Source organism: Strongylocentrotus purpuratus, unplaced genomic scaffold (assembly GCF_000002235.5).
Source record: "Strongylocentrotus purpuratus isolate Spur 01 unplaced genomic scaffold, Spur_5.0 spur5_scaffold_8, whole genome shotgun sequence".
Classification (NCBI taxonomy): Eukaryota; Metazoa; Echinodermata; class Echinoidea; order Camarodonta; family Strongylocentrotidae; genus Strongylocentrotus; species Strongylocentrotus purpuratus.
The window spans coordinates 19253323-19269413 of NW_022145614.1; positions in this window are offsets into that span (position 1 = coordinate 19253323).

Genomic DNA, 16091 nt, shown 5'->3' on the forward strand with positions numbered 1-16091 from the left:
AAATCTGTTATTTTCTAATTTAGAGAACATAGGAAATCTCATTGTGATGACAACTATTAAACTCAGTACTGGAAAAGTGTTCAATGCATTGTATGTATACATTGAAAGTAGACAAATTAATGTGCCGTTTGTGTGTCTTACCAGATTTCTTCAGTTAAAATGGTCATGTTCACAATCTATATGCAAAGCGACACACAAATGCTCAATGTGTTTCAGGGTAAATTGAAATTATACTGATATATTCTATCCAAAAAAATTCCACTGACCTATATACCTTGGTTACTTTGCTTCCTACATCTCTGGTTTATTACACATGTGCTGCATTTTTTTGTTAGAATTGACGATTGAAATATAAAGGATCATGCAAATATGAAATGTACACAACAGGCATTCCAGATTTATATTAAATACCTTGCATTTTATCAAAATTAAAGGGAAAATAGACAACAACTCGTATGATGTCCTTTTGAAACAGCAGTTGTTAGCACCCTTTCTTTAAAACCTTTTTCAATGTGTAAGCCTTCCTCTCATCTTGGAGAATGAAATGTATGGAGTACAGTCAAACCTGCTTAATAGTGACCACCTGTCTACAAAGACCACATTTGTTGTTTCCCTTGAAAATGGTTTCTCATTGAAACATGTACCGGTACTAAAGGAACCTGTCTATAAAGACCACTTGTCTATTGACAAAGACTATTTTTTGTGTTTCCCTTAGGCAGGTTTGACTGTATTTGTCATATACTGTCGGCTGAGACCGGTCGCTATAGGCAGGTTTGACTGTATTCGTCATATACTGTCGACTGAGACCGGTCGCTATAGGCAGGTTTGACTTTATTCGTCATATACTGTCGACTGAGACCGGTCGCTATAGGCAGGTTTGACTGTATTCGTCATTTACTGTCGACTGAGACCGGTCGCTATAGGCAGGTTTGACTGTATTTGTCATGTACTGCCGACTGAGACCGGTGGCTATAGGCAGGTTTGACTGTATTCGTCATTTATTGTCGACTGAGACTGGTCGCTATAGGCAGGTTTGACTGTATTCGTCATATACTGTCGACTAAGACCGGTCGCTATAGGCAGGTTTGACTGTATTTGTCATATACTGTCGACTGAGAGCAAGAAGGATGTTGACAGTCTATTCCCTTCTGGCTCTTAACATACAGCATCTCAATCACACCAGGGGGGGGGGGGTGTTTCACAAAGATCCTAAGTTGAACTTATCTCTAAGTTGGACTTAACTTTTATGGAAAGCCATTAGCATCTATGAAAATATTTTGTAAAAGTTATTTTAAAAGGCATAGAATGTTGATTCAAATCAATCATATTTTCTATTATCAAGGATATTTCATGTTCTTGATGTGGAATTTATAAAAAGTCTAAAATACCTAGATTTTCGCTTTTGAATATATTTTATTTTAAGGCTACAAATGGCTTTTCATAATTTTTAAGTCCAACTTAGGATCTTTGTGAAACACCCCCAGGGCATGTATATTATGTTAGATTAGACATTGTCTTGAAAGGTTTGTGGTGTGCCCTGCATAGATTACTGCTGTAGCCGAATGGACTAACTGATGTTATATTGTTCCTTGCATGGTCTATATAAATGCGGATTTTATACTTTTATATTTGGGTGGCAACTCTTTTTTCGTGAGAAGTATATGTATTGTGTATTTGACAGGAGAGCAATATGTGATGGATTGGAAGGATGTAGGGGGTGGAAGAGAGAGAGAGAGAGAGGGGATAGAAGAAGGGAGAGATAATAGGGGTGGATTGAAGAGAGAGAGAAGGGGCAAGGGAGAGAGTAAGATGGAATCATGGAGAGAGAGGGGATAGACAGGCAAGTAGCCACGGGGGGGGGGGGGGGGAAGGGGTGGAGGGCACGGGGGGGGGGGTACGTGCCCCCCTAAATTTCCAAGATCGGTTTAACTTTTTAGACCCCTTTTTTTGACCTCGATCGATTACATGTATGTGCCCCCTCCCCCCCAAAAAACATCAAATTCTGGCTATGTGCCTGGGGATAGAATAGAAGAAGAGGGTTGAGGGGGAAGAGAAGAGAAGGGGGCAAGGGAGAGAGTAAGATGGAATCATGGAGAGAGGGGGATAGAATAGAAGAAGAGGGTTCAGGGGAGAGATAATAGGGGTGGATGGAAGAGAGAGAGAAGGGGCAAGGGAGAGAGTAAGATGGAATCATGGAGAGAGGGGGATAGAATAGAAGAAAAGTGTAGAGGGGAAGGGATAATAGGGGTGGATGGAAGAGAGAGAGAAGGGGCAAGGGAGAGAGTAAGATGGAATCATGGAGAGAGGGGGATAGAATAGAAGAAAAGTGTAGAGGGGAAGGGATAATAGGGGTGGATGGAAGAGAGAGAGAAGGGGCAAGGGAGAGAGTAAGATGGAATCATGGAGAGAGGGGGATAGAATAGAAGAAGAGGGTTCAGGGGAGAGATAATAGGGGTGGATGGAAGAGAGAGAGAAGGGGCAAGGGAGAGAGTAAGATGGAATCATGGAGAGAGAGAGGGGATAGAATAGAAGAAGAGGGTTGAGGGGGAGAGATAATAGGGGTGGATGGAAGAGAGAGAAGGGACAAGGGAGAGAGTAAGATGGAATCATGGAGAGAGGGGGGATAGAATAGAAGAAGAGTGATGAGGGGAGAGATAATATGGGTGGATGGAAGAGAGAAGGGGACAAGGGAGAGAGTAAGGTGGAATCATGGAGAGAGAGGGGATAGAATAGAAGAAGAGTGATGAGGGGAGAGATAATATGGGTGGATGGAAGAGAGAAGGGGACAAGGGAGAGAGTAAGGTGGAATCATGGAGAGAGAGGGGATAGAATAGAAGAAGAGGGTTGAGGGGGAGAGATAATAGGGGTGGATGGAAGAGAGAGAAGGGGGTAAGGGAGAGATTAAGATGGAATCATGGAGAGAGGGGATAGAATAGAAGAAGAGGGTTGAGGGGGAGAGATAATAGGGGTGGATGGAAGAGAGAGAAGGGGGTAAGGGAGAGAGTAAGGTGGAATCATGGAGAGAGAGGGTATAGAATAGAAGAAGAGGGTTCAGGGGAGAGATAATAGGGGTGGATGGAAGAGAGAGAAGGGGGTAAGGGAGAGATTAAGATGGAATCATGGAGAGAGGGGATAGAATAGAAGAAGAGGGTTGAGGGGGAGAGATAATAGGGGTGGATGGAAGAGAGAGAAGGGGGTAAGGGAGAGAGTAAGATGGAATCATGGAGAGAGAGGGTATAGAATAGAAGAAGAGGGTTCAGGGGAGAGATAATATGGGGTGGATGGAAGAGAGAGGGGGCAAGGATCATGGAGAGAGAGGGGGATTCAGGGGACCCAGGCGAAAAAAAGATGGAGAGGAAAAGTAGGCATTGATAGATGACAAAGAAACCGTGGGGGGGGGGGAGGGGCCCCCAGGGTATGGTTTTGGGTTCTGGCCCTTCTCGTCCATGGAGTCAGGGGGCTGCTCAACCTGATGTGTGGTGGTTGTTGTAGTGGTGGTAGTCAAACATCTCAATATAATTCATAGATTTTTAAATATTTTTTAGAATAATTTTTTCAGACCTGCTAAGCTCCACCCTAAAAAATGCTCCAGTCTCATTCACCTAGAATGACATCATCTGTCAATCATTAGTGAGCTAACAAGAGACAGTGGTATGTAGCTCACAGTAGCAGCACCAGAGCTGACCACCTGTTACAATAGACCATACAATACCAACATAGGAGTTGCTATGTCAGACGTTCTGTAGCATCACCAGGAAAGGAAAGATAATGTGGAGGTATTGTATGAAAGAATGCAATTCTTAAGTTGTGACCATGTGCTGAGCTGAAGGAAGTTACATACCTTTTACAAACATTTTTTATTGAACATATTGTTCAATAACACGCTGGTGGATAAAACTGCCTAACATTGCAATAAATATGACCTCAGAACATATATATTTTTTTTATTTTTAATTCAAGCCTGTAATCATTGTCATCATTCTGGTACCTACCTGCTTTATTCACTTTCTTGTATGTGTATTAACTACAGCTAGATATCTAGGTATCGTTTGATAGATTTAGTAGATACCACAGCCTGCTGGTCTTTACCGACAAGTCACCGCATTCATTTAAAATGAACGAATCAATCACAGTCAAATTCAATTGATTTATCATCGGTCTATAATGGCTCCATACACTCCCCTACCCCTTCTATTGAATGTGTTATGTATGTTGTATTTGTGAAAGAATGTTGAATGGTTCTTAAAAGATAATCCCAAATATTAAAGAAAAATGTATTTATCTGGTCTATTTCCTTTCCTAATCGATGTGATAAACATTGGCAAGACGCAATTAACATTTTACGTGTAGATGCATGATGTAGTTCTCTCTCTCTCTCTCTCTCTCTCTCTCCCTCTTTCTCTCTCTCTCTCTCTCTCTCTGAAGCAATGTTTTAATATTTTTGTTTTATCATGTCTGCTTAATTCACAATATATCTACAGTTTCATGTTTCATATCTTGGGATGATTACGCCCGTGAATCAACAGATCAACAAAACCATTATCATCATCATCAACAGAACGTAATAAGATATAGACCAATGGACGGGTATAAATTTAGTTTACCCAAAGGTTGTGTCTTGTGTGACCGGACAGGTGAGTTATCTACACAGAAGTTTTTTCAACACCAAATTGAACATAAATTATGTATGCAATTCTTATGAAATTTTCAATTTAAAAATTTGGAAAGGTTTCTACTACTGTCATCAAGTATCCAGTGAATGAACCGATGTTTAATTTTCTTGCATATCCATCCTAAAACTCAAAGGCACAAGCGAAATAGAAACAAAATGTATGTTTTTTTGTATGTGCATTGTTTGTGCTTTTTAAACCCGATACTGGGTTATAGGTACTATGTCCCATTTGCAGTCCAAAAAAATGAAAAGGTTTAATTCCAACGGCATTTGAAAGATAATTCTAATTTAGAACTTCTCTCAAAACAAACTTTAAAATGTCTTTTGTGGGGAAATAACGACCACTAGTTGTCGAATCGAATTCAGCGAGCGCGCTCGTTTGATTAAATCAAAACCTTGTAAGCATTTTAGGGAGTTAGAGGCAATCTAAACACTTGTGACCAGTTCATTTTTATGGAAGCAGTAAAATAAGAAAAACAGAATGGCGAAAGTTTGAAATAAGAGCACATTTATATCTTTTTTTTGGTCCAGTTTTTGAAGATTTTTTTTCTTCGCCGACTTAGTCGGCCGGTCAATCAGCGGGGTGGGGGTTGGGGATGCTGGAGATGAGGACCACCTTATTATTCTTTTTGCGGGGGCAAAATTAAAAAAAAATATATATATATATATTTTTTATTTATTATTATTATTTTTTTTTTTTGGGGGGGGGGTCAGGGGAGCTGCTTTTGTTTTTGTTTTTAAAAAAGGTAAAATTTACGTTACTAACCTACTATTTTTTTTTTTTTTTACCGTTTTGGGGGTCTAGAGGGGGGGGGGCGGGCCGGTAGAATCGGCCCGTGGATCCGCGCGCGTTAACACAAGTTCGTATATACAACTAGCTAGGCCGTCTCTTTCCAAAATTATTAAATTTCATAATTTTATCCAAAAAAATAACCCTAACCCTATGGTTGAAAAGAACAATTCGCAAATAATTGTACATACGTATATATATTTTTTTTAAAGTTGGCTTTGACAAAAGAAAATGGCCCTCGCCTGTGTCTTTAGAAAATGTGTGCTGTAGAATTTTTGATAGACATGAATATCGAGCGCTTAATTCGGTTTATTATGCAGGTAGGAATTAATACAATTCAATCCGAGAAAAGGATAGTGTGATGCCTATAATAGCTGAGCGTTCATATCTTGGGAAATCATTCTGCTAGCTAGATCGAAGCCTTCACCCAAGCAAGAGAAATATCAGCATCCGAGTCGGATCTCATCTCCTCCGATCGAGAACTAGTAAGTTGCATCTTAGAGACTTCGGTGGTAAGCGCTTTATAAGTAACTTTTTTTATTATCTTAACCATAAGATAAGCTATTTTCTACGATTAGATACATTGCATTGCGATTAAAAAAGAAAAACGGTGTTTCCATCTGGTTATTTTGTTACTTTTTTAATTTTCAGAAGAATACCCATGGCATACAGATCATGTTGATCGGAATTAGCCGGTTTGTTTGTTCCTATATAATCCTCATTTTGTTCCCATTCAACCCACTTTTAAAATTCCGTCAGAAAATATTTATAGATCCTCTCGGGAAATTTTTTCCAAAATGTATAATAAGTGTAACAAGTTTTTCAAAATACAAATGTAAACAAAAATGAATATTAAGAATTGAGTTCCTGAATGAACGTGTAACTAGTGAACGATGGCTCTAATTGGACTAATATGTTAATGTATGAATTCATATGCTTGAAACATAATTTACCAGTATTTTATGTAGATCTTTTTTTTACTTGGTCAGAACTAAGATTCATTAATATGTTTGAAGTAGGAAATATTCCATATGAAATTATTTGGAAAAATTGTAACATTACCTTTAAAGTCCCACTGTCCTACTTGTAGCTACTTGCTCCCTCTATATAGAAAACCTCCCCAATCGGTGTCTGCTGGTCCCCCATGATCCTCTATTTCTTATGTTATTTGAGAGCTGAGTTGATGAGATAGCCACCTGTCAGTGACCTCGCTGTGTGGTCTAATCCCTCCTAGCCACACTAGTGTTGATAAGCTTACAAGAAATCTTTGTTTTGTCAAGTATGGCAAGACGCCGGTTTATTGAAAATTCATGATTCAGTTACAAGCTGTATGTGAAATGACTCTACATTAATTAATTTTAAAAAGCTCTTATTTGATTTTAAATATAGTAAATTGAAGAAAGCATTTCAGCACTGCTGGTTAGATAAATTAAGTGATGTCAATGATCTTGAAGATAAATATGATATTTCGAATCGTCGGAAGAAGTCAAAAGAACCAATTGTCATTTTGGGGGAAATCCTTTCTAGATTTAGATAATGACTTTGTTTGAAAGAAAGTATTTTCATTAAAATTAAATCAAATTCGTAATATTAAAGTTAAACAATTTAATTTAAAGTTGATTCACAGGAATATTGTCTTAACTTTTTTAAATTTAAATGGCAAATTGTGAATAATAATTTATGCAACACCTGTGGACAAGTTGATTCAACGTTTCAGCTCATGTTATATTGGAAGGATGTGATTTTGTTTTGGGAAATAATATGTAATTTGATATTTCACCTATTCCAAATAGAACTTCAATAAACCAAAAGATATTAGTTGCATAGGTTAGGAAATAGGAAACAAGAAATATACTCTCCTGAATATTATTTTAAATTACGCACAATATGCAATTCATAACTGTTACGTTAAAAAGATTGTCAATGGTTATGTTATTTACCCGCATGCTTTGATATTTTTAAATTCAAGTCGTTGCTGAAATTGTTGTTAAGGTATGAATGTGTTAGCAAAGAAAATAATACTAAGCTGGAAGAATTGTTGAATACATTTAGATATTCAGCCAGTGTTATTTTTCAATCAATCATTGAGTAACCAAAGTAAATATCTTTTGAAATTATGGAAATAAAGACCTCGCTTGAGCAAAGGGAAATGAATACAAATCTAGTGAATGTAGCTTCAATCTATTACATGTCATGTTACAAAAGTTCTTCCGTATAAGTTAATTTATTGTTTTAGATTTCTAGCATACATTTGTCGTTGGTGTTGATGTTCTGGTTCTTGTAGTTTCTTTTGTCCACTTTATTTTAGTCTTAATGTTTGATCACAATCATGTATATTATCAGTCGTATATAATACCCATGAATGTATCATATTATTATCTGAATAAATTCTTAGGACCCCACTTGAAGTTTGTCATTTTTATCTCTGACATAATATTTATTTCTTATATTTCAACATCAACCCCCCCCCTACCCATAATCAGTTATTTCAGAAGTCAAATACTATAGCAGGTGGATGAAAATGAACAAAAATGAGAGGAAACATAATTTTGAATACACTTTTCTCCTGGGGATGATGTAGACCCTCATTTTGGTTATGAATAAAATAATGAAAGGCGTGGAGTGGCTCTGCTCAACGATCTCTAAAACATATCAATTGATTTTTTTAAAAAATTTTTATTTATGTGTTTATTAAGAAATCAAACATATCAATTGATTTTGTCAAAAACCCTTTTCAGTTCTTTGTTCATAATTTACCCTGTGTCCCAGCATACTTAACATTTGCACTTGGACACGTTTGACTGCACTTTTGAGCACATATTGAAATATCTGTAACAGAATACTGTAATTTACGTCAGGTTTCCGTCTTTTTTTCACTATCAAAAAATGACACGCTCTAAACATGAATAATGATCAAAGCCTGCATTATGACAACTTTGAAGAATTATTCGTGAGGCTTACAGTAATTTGGAGCTCATTACTATCACTTTCCCTTTCGTTTAAGCTGAGCTCATCATGGCATCGAAGACCATTGTCGCCCTGCTCCTTCTCTTCGCTCTCATAGGCGCGGCGAGTGCCTCGGCTATGAACTCTGCAGGTGACAACACGTTAGGCATGACCGTGGAGGCCACATTTCTGGTCACAATTTTTTTTGTTTTTACTTTTGGGGGGGACCAGGGGGGGGGGGGGCAAGGCCCGCTCGGCCCCTTGGATCCGCACCTGCAACTAGGGGACCTACGTCCAAAGTCGTGCCTCACAAAAAAGGTACTAATATAGCGCATAGACACGGTTTTGATCCATGGGCCTCTGTACAGTAATGAGGCCATAGTTTAACTGAAACATGACTGTACGCAGCGGGGACTAGGGTACGGGGCCGCCCCCACAAATACAGATAAAAACACAGAAAATGCAATAAATCATCAATAATTCAATATTTTGCCCCGATCCCCGACAGAAAGAAATCCTCTGTATGGCCATGCCTTGAACCTTCATGCATGGCCCTATACAGAGGAATATTTATTTTTCCATTAAAAATCTAAGAAAGTACCCACAAGAAACGTGGTATACTGAGACACACCGATATGTGGCCATGCGTTTCCGGGATACATAACATTTGTATTATTGGTATCAGTTTCTTTACTGATATGGTTATAAATTATTGTAATAAGTTTTTTATCCCATTTTCAAGCAGGTTAATGTGTTCAGGAAGGGTATAAAGATGGGGATAGACATTCATCACGGTCGTTTGTTCAACTTGATTATCTTTGTTTTATGTTTGTATTGTAGTCGTCAGTTTTAGATTCGATAGCAATAAATTATAAATCAGTTAGCTTGTTCTCTTTTCTTTGTTGTCGGTTTAATATTGACAGCAATAAATTATAACTCAGTAGTAGATTGGTTCTCATGCCATTGCATCTTACATTAATTATATTTATATATTCTAGATGTAGTAGCTATAAAAAACAACAGATCAATGCAAAGGATATACCGACGTACTGCACCATTTCATAGTTTTTTTCTTCAAAACTCTTGTTTTTCAACCCGATTCACGAATCTGAAATAATTGACATCGTTAAGATTTGCAGATAAAAAAACGTGCTGGATATGATGATATTGGCGATTCTCTCTTAGAAAGCACCACAATGGAAATTGCTTCATCTTCAACACTTATTATGAAATTAAATTTTAGATGAAGTAAATCGTCACAAAGTAATTAATTGACTCTACCATTCAAAACATTCAAGTGTTGAAAGATAACAAAAATTAAATCCTGTTTTAAGTCTTATTTTCTTCGGAAAAACGGTTGGGAAAAATTTGGTTGGCTGAGAATAACTGTTAGAACTTAGAGTTACACATTGACGCCTTCAAAGAAAACCATAAATATCTTTGTGGTTTGAGAATTTTGAAAGGATTGTTTGCATGTCAGAGGGTTGGAAAAGTGAAATGTGAACAACAATAAACTGAAACTGAAACTGAGTGGTTCTCAACTTCTCATGCCATTGCGTCTTACGCCTTCAAAGAAAACCATAAATATCTTTGTGTAGAGTACGTAGGCTTGCGGATGTACCATGTGAGAGAGAGGGAGGATTGAGGAGTCCTGAAAAGGACTCTCGGTAATCTTTCTTGAGGTTGTTTAGTCCTGAAAGAGACTGTTGGTGTAGTCTTGAAACAGACTGTTGGTTATCTTTCTGCACTTGGAGAGGATGAGTGGCGGAAGTGGCTCGACGTTTTGAACAAGTTGACTATCCGTAGAATTTTTAAAGCATTTTTTTTTTTTGCAGGCATGCATGTTAGAGGGTTGGAAAGGTGAAATATGGACACAAATAAACTGAAACTGAAACTGATTCGAGTGGTTCTCAACTTCTCATGCCATTGCGTCTTACATATTTGATTATATTTGTAGATTCTAGATTGTTTGCTTTCTAAATATCATTTGATATATTTGAATGGTTCTCATCTATTGCTTCATGAATTTCTTCTATCACTTTCATCGTCAACCTTCCCTTATTTTGGGGATTGAAAGTACATGGACAAGATATGGCTTCTTCCTGCTTCTCATCCGTTCTTGTGAATCGAATATGTACGGTCAAGTCTTCAATACCCCCCCCCCCACACGGTTTCTCTGTCTCATCTATCAATGCCTGCTCTTCCTCACCATTTCTCTTCTCTTCTTTCTCCCTCTTGTTTTCTCCTGGGTCCCCTGAATTCCTCCATCTCTTCCACCCCTCTCTCTCTCTATCTTACTCTCTCCCTTGCCCCTTCTCTCTCCTCCATCAACCCCTATTATCTCTCCCCCTCAACTTCTATTCTATCCCCTCTCTCTCTCCCTTGCCCCCTTCTCTTCTCTTCCGTCCACCCCTATTATCCCTTCCCCTCTACACTTTTCTTCTATTCTATCCCCTCTCTCCATGATTCCATCTTACTCTCTCCCTTGCCCCCTTCTCTCTCTTCCATCCACCCCTGTATCCCTCCCCCTCAACCCTCTTCTTCTATTCTATCCCCTCTCTCTCTCTCTCTCTCTCTCTCTCCATGATTCCATCTTACTCTCTCCCTTGCCCCCTTCTCTCTCTTCCATCCACCCCTATTATCCCTCCCCCTCAACCCTCTTCTTCTATTCTACCCCCCCCCCTCTCTCCATGATTCCATCTTACTCTCTCCCTTGCCCCCTTCTCTCTCTTCCATCCACCCCTATTATCCCTCCCCCTCAACCCTCTTCTTCTATTCTATCCCCTCTCTCTCTCTCTCTCCATGATTCCATCTTACTCTCTCCCTTGCCCCCTTCTCTCTCTTCCATCCACCCCTGTATCCCTCCCCCTCAACCCTCTTCTTCTATTCTATCCCCTCTCTCTCTCTCTCTCTCCATGATTCCATCTTACTCTCTCCCTTGCCCCCTTCTCTCTCTTCCATCCACCCCTGTATCCCTCCCCCTCAACCCTCTTCTTCTATTCTATCCCCTCTCTCCATGATTCCATCTTACTCTCTCCCTTGCCCCCTTCTCTCTCTTCCATCCACCCTTGTATCCCTCCCCTCTTCTATCCCCTCTCTCTCTCTCTTCCACCCCTTACATCCTTCCAATCCATCACACATTGCTCTCCTGTCAAATACACAATACATATACTTCTCACGAAAAAAGAGTTGCCACCAGAATATCAAAGTATAAAATCCGCATTTATATGGACCATGCAAGGAACAATATAACAACAGTTAGTCCATTCGGCTACAACAGCAATCTATGCAGGGTACATCACTAACCTTTCAAGACAATGTCTAATCTAACATACATTAAAGGTACTATGTCCCATTTGCAGGCCCAAAAAATGAAAAAGTTAAATTCCAACTGCATTTGAACAACAACATTAACATTTTGTCTGAAGAAAGCTGGATAAGACACACAAACGGCACATACTTTTCCAGTACTGAGTTTAATAGTTGTCATCACAATGAGATTTCCTCTGTTCTCTAAATTTGAAGAAAAAAAACAGATTTGAGAATAAGCAAGTTTCAAGCAATATATATTTCAGATACTGAACTTTCATATCCATACTGAATGGACAACTTTTATCAAAAATTTACAAAAGAAATGAAAATGTTTCCATAAAATATCTAAATACCAATGCCAGAAAATAATTTCTCATGACTGTGTTAGACTGTACATTAGATTGAATATACTACCGTGAGACCAAGATAACTGCCTAAATTCACATTTATGTTTATGTTAGTTTAATTGGGTCAATAATTCCAACCTTTTAGTTCACATCTAGCATTTTTTTCAATTTGTTATGTTAGTTAGGGTAAATGCCTTCTACAATCTTTGATCATCTTTTGAAATACATTGACATTAATCTAATAGCTTCCAGAACTTGCCCCACCCAAAACCTTACATTTCTTTTACAATGTACCTCACTATACACAAAGTAATAATAAACATGATCAGTGAGCCAAACAATTCTGAACTTCATCTAGCTTCTCTAATTCAATCACAACATATTCTGTGGTATACAACATTCACCAGCATCGATCCATCTGAAAAACTTTCTGAGGGGAGTATCACTGCAGAATTACACAACTATTAAATCATAAATGTTTTGAGAGAGGGTCGAGTGGATGACTAAGCCATTTGTGAAATCAATAATCATAAGAATAAATACAACTTTGTTTGATTTGTACCATTTGTTCATACACATGTGACAATGAAGAGAGACAATCGTGTTTTATGTTCTATTGTGACACAATTTATATAAAAAATAAGGTGTAAGATAAGGTGAGGAATTTCAGACTAACTAAACCTGCCGTTACCGAGGAGGCATGACAGCAATATAAAAGAGATTGAAGTCAAAACCAATCACAAATATGCAAAGATGTATTGTAACTTCTAATATATTTCATGATATTAGGAAAATGAACAGACAGTCGTTTGATTTCAGAACAAGAGGTTACATACATAGAAGTTGTTAAATACATTGATATAAGTTGATAGTACTGAGCTAGTGTATGACAAATGGTTACCTAGAGAATAATTGAGGATAGATGTGTGAGAGAGAAAGAGAGAGAGAGAGAGAGAGAGAGAGAGAGAGGGATAGGAATAGAGGGGGCAGGCAAATATAGTCCACAAAAAAAGCAAAAGGATATATATATATATACAGGTGCAGCTTTACAAACAAAAGATAACTAAATGATAACATTCAAAGTAGGATAATTCCATAAATTATTATTTCAAATCCGATATATTCTACAAGCTAACACACTACAAAATACTTCTATTGGAACTGCAACTTCAACATTCAATAAATGAAAGAAATCTACTCATCAAATCACAAAAAAGCAAAGAAATCATTAGTAACGTAAATGCTATTTCTAAGGAACATTCCATCTTTCAGTTTTTGATACATAAAACGAAAGGAAGAGTCATCTGAATCATACCCACAAAGGATCTATCTCTCACGGATTATGACAATAACATGTTTGGTATGCAGAAGGGGTGACTCTACAAATAATCATACATTTGTTGGCAGTTCTATTCATGTTCTATTTAGTTCTAACTTCTAAGGGCAAAAAGGAAAACGTTGGAACCACCACCTTTAATAGAGTACAGGTTTATGATAATGTAGTGATTTATACCAACAAACTCTGGAAGACATGGTCCCAGCTAAAACCCTGGCTGCACCAACAAATGTTTGTTGATTTGCACATTACTTTTAGTGTTATTGGCCTATAAAGTTAGTTCACATATCAGTTACAAATTCTCACAGCAGTAATTCATGCCTGAGCTGAAATCCTCGAACCCGATTACGAGAGCTCTTGAAATTTGATACCAGTATTTTAAATAAATCAATGATATCACTCTTTTTGTAATTACTATTCCACTCAAAACCAGGAAATACATTTCAAAGGGAAATGAAACACCCCTTGTAGCTAGTATCGATAAATCCTTCGTATTTATAAAAGCAAATATTCTGTCTCATGTGATTCATTTCAATTGCTCTAAAGGTCGAATGGAGAGAAATTAGCAGGTTTGATCTACTAAGCATATTATACTATTAATAATAGTGGCTACTTGTATAGAGCACAGGTCCACCTTTTTATTTTGTTCAATATTAAAAATATTAATGTGCTCTTGTGTAATTTTGAAAGTGTGTAGCCTTTTCTATCACAAAAATGTTTTCATAGTGCATATACTTGACAACATTTGTGAGGATTAATTAATTCAACAAAAAAGAAAATCTAACATGCAAATAAAGTTTTCCACACATTAGGTATCAGACAATATACCTTAGTCTATAGAGCCAGAATATAGAAGGGAAATGGAGAAAAAAAAAGTAATAATGATATTAACAACTTTTTTGTCATTGCCACATAAACTGCACAAGTTCCTGGCATCAGTGTGTATCATGGCGAGAGAGAAGAAACAGAATGAAACTTCCCCCACGGCTTGTATCCCGTTACCAAATTATCATATTTCCTCCCTTCAAGAGGATATTAAAATATTACCGAACAGTATGACCTCTTAAACTTGGCTATGATTTGAAACAATCAAGCTGGCACAGTATAATTCTTAGAAAAATTGACTATTCTATCATTTATTCAAACATGAATTTGTTCAGTTCTGTTTCATATCAACACTATAAATATACTGTACATACAAGTAAAAGAAACTTTGGTATCAATCCAATTTGAGTACTTGACAAGATTTATTTCCAAATAGTGTCGAATCTTAATCTGTGATTTCCATTTTACATACTCCTATTGAGCATACAATTGCAATTTGTCACAAGAAAAAGAGCCAAATTTCACTTCATGACAAACTCACATTGCATTTTTATAAATCTTCAGTAATGCACTCCATACAAATTCTAATGAACAAACTATGTCCCACATCAAACCTAACATTTCCAAAGTCACCTCAATAAAGCCTCGTTCAAATTTGATGCCGTAAACCGATTCGTCTTTGTTTTTATAACAATAATAGCTATTATAGTGCGCGCATATCCATCCCGGGGGATGCTCAAAGCCCAGCTGCCTTAAGGTGCTAAAAGCAGTCAAGGATTAAATTCCTACATGTACCCGCCATTTACTACACCTGGGTGGAGAGTGGCAGAAGTACATCAATGCCTCGTCAGAGGACATTAGTGCCATTAGCGGGACTCAAACTACAAATCATGTGATCCACAGTCTGGCGACGTATCCACTGGAACATGATACACCTTTAATGATATAAGTGCATTAAATACATTTTACAGTTATATTTAACACAGAGCTCAGTGAGGAGGCTTAGGACCTTTGTTGCATGCATTTATTTAATTTTTTTTTTTTAGCAGTTTACCACTTCATATCTGAACGAGCCCTCAAAGTGGCGATCCTTTCCTTTCCCTTTTTTTAAATTCTTTTACACTATCACAACACTGTAATCAACAATCACAAGTCCTAATAAAACTAGATGGAACTTCAACTGCGCGCAGTCGAAATGATGCCTCCGTCATAGAGCAATTTTACAAACAAAAACAGAAGAAATTTTTCAAATTCAAGTTCAATTGTAATCCATTAACAGTTTCTCAGAATATCGTGATTACAAGCAATTTCTCATATACATATATGACCCTTTGATCTTTGACCTCATGACCCTAACATCTACTCAGTTCATTGGCTCTACAAGATGTCCCGAGTTAAATAGTAATCCATTTGTCAGTTCTAATGAGAATGCGTTCACGAGCTATTTTTGCATACATAATGAGCCGCATGACCTTTGACCTTGACCTTATGACCCCAAAATCTAATCAGTTCATCGGCTCTGCAAGTAACATACATGACCTAATTTTGGCAGGAATCCATCAATCGGTTCTTCAGATAACGCGATCACGAGCTGTTTTTGCATACATAATGAGCCCTGTGACCTTTGACCTTTAAACTCGTGAATCCAAAATCTAATCAGTTCATCAGCTCTGCAAGATACATACATGACCAAAGTTTGGCAGGAATCCATCAATCGGTTCTTCAGATAACGCGATCACGAGCTGTTTTTGCATACATAATGAGCCCTGTGACCTTTGACCTTTGAACTCGTGACCCCAAAATCTAATCAGTTCATCGGCTCTGCAAGATACATACATGACCAAAGTTTGGCAGGAATCCATC